The sequence below is a fragment of the Parus major genome, chromosome 26, assembly GCF_001522545.3.
Source record: "Parus major isolate Abel chromosome 26, Parus_major1.1, whole genome shotgun sequence".
Classification (NCBI taxonomy): Eukaryota; Metazoa; Chordata; class Aves; order Passeriformes; family Paridae; genus Parus; species Parus major.
This window is the reverse complement of record NC_031795.1, coordinates 6,121,085-6,122,551: the sequence shown is the minus strand read 5'-3', so window position 1 is coordinate 6,122,551 and position 1,467 is coordinate 6,121,085. Positions and strand designations below refer to the sequence as shown.

General features: G+C 40.6%; 1 protein-coding gene across 4 annotated transcripts in view; it reads left to right on the top strand.

Annotated features, from left to right (window-relative positions):
* KCND3 (potassium voltage-gated channel subfamily D member 3) overlaps positions 1–1,467 on the top strand; it is a 101,990-nt gene that overhangs the window by 45,537 nt on the left and 54,986 nt on the right. The window lies entirely within an intron of this gene.

Here is a 1,467-nt window from a genome sequence, read left to right as displayed (position 1 = left end):
TGGGCAGTGCAGGGGGGATTTTCTGTGCAGGAACTTGTCCTGGGCCAGAGTCAGAGCAGAAAATTCCCTTCTCAGTTCCCCACACCCTCACTGGGACTTCAGTTCAACCCCGCTGGATCCAAAACACAATGGGAAAAGACAGAGAAAAACCTACTGCAACAAAATGAATTTACCTCTAAACCTTCCATTATCAGATCAGATTTGTAAAAGAAAAGCAGACAATTACACCCAACTGAATGTTTCACAAACAAAATCACCCAGGCTCAGAATTTGCTTTAAAATGACAAAACCCAGGAAATTACAAACTTGTGAGAGACAATTTATCCCAAGCACCTCTGCACAAAGGCCTGGCAGCATTATTAATGACCCACTTTGGCAGCAGCTTCCTTAACTTTAACACACTTTTCCCCTCTTGCTGTAGAATTTGGGACATTTTCTATCAAGCAGCAGATAAATCTCAGTCACGAGGAAGGTCAGGACGTTTAGGGGAAGGCAGAGATGTTTCTGTGACGTGCTGGGGAATAACCTGTGACTGGGCTCCAAAGGCACCAGGAAAAGCTCATTACAGCAGAGCCCAGGTGGCCTGAGAAATGTCTGCTGATATTTATTTCTTTTATTTAAAATGAAAAGCACTGTGACTTTTCATTCCTGGCAGAATTCTCCATTTCCTATGCAAGTCAGCAAATGATAAAATAGCAGAATATTCACCAGTGTCAAACAGAGGATTTCAGCAATAAGCTTCAGTGCCATGTGAAATATTGTAACAATTATTCCTTGTGATCAGGGTGTTAATCTTCCTTTTTCAAATCAAATCTGAGGTTATCCAGCATGATCTTGCCAGATCTTCTCAAAAAATTCCCATTTTGTGAGTCCCTGTGTTCGCTGTGATCCAAAATCAGCGACATCATTTAGCTCAGAGCCTCCCATTTCCACTCTGTGCAGCTTTCTGACTAAACAAAATCTAAACTTGTGGGTGTCTAAAGATGCCTCAGCAATATCCATGCATACATATAAATAAATGTATTTGTGTCTGTGTGAATATATACAGGCTCACATCTAGAATCACACATTTGGGTTGGAAGGGACCTTAAAGCTCATCTCATCCCAGCAGAAACACCTTCTAAATAGACAATAAATGCAAACTTCATTTAAAAACACATCCCCAGCTCCAGTTCCTTAAACTGCAGCTACCTGGGGACACTGACAAGACTCCTGCATAAGCCCAAAGCAACAAGAAAAATAGAAATGTTTAAAACATGTCCAGAAATAAATACAGATGAAGGGTATTTTTACTTCTAATACCTCGTGCATCTGGATTTAAGAGTCTGGGTAATGTGATGAATTATTAACATGCTAATGTAAATGTAATCAAATCTCCTGACTCGAGTGTACAGAGATCACCACAGGGAAATAAATAATGAAATGTTTCATCTTCTCTGCTCTCAAGTACCTGTTCTGCTGGGGGAG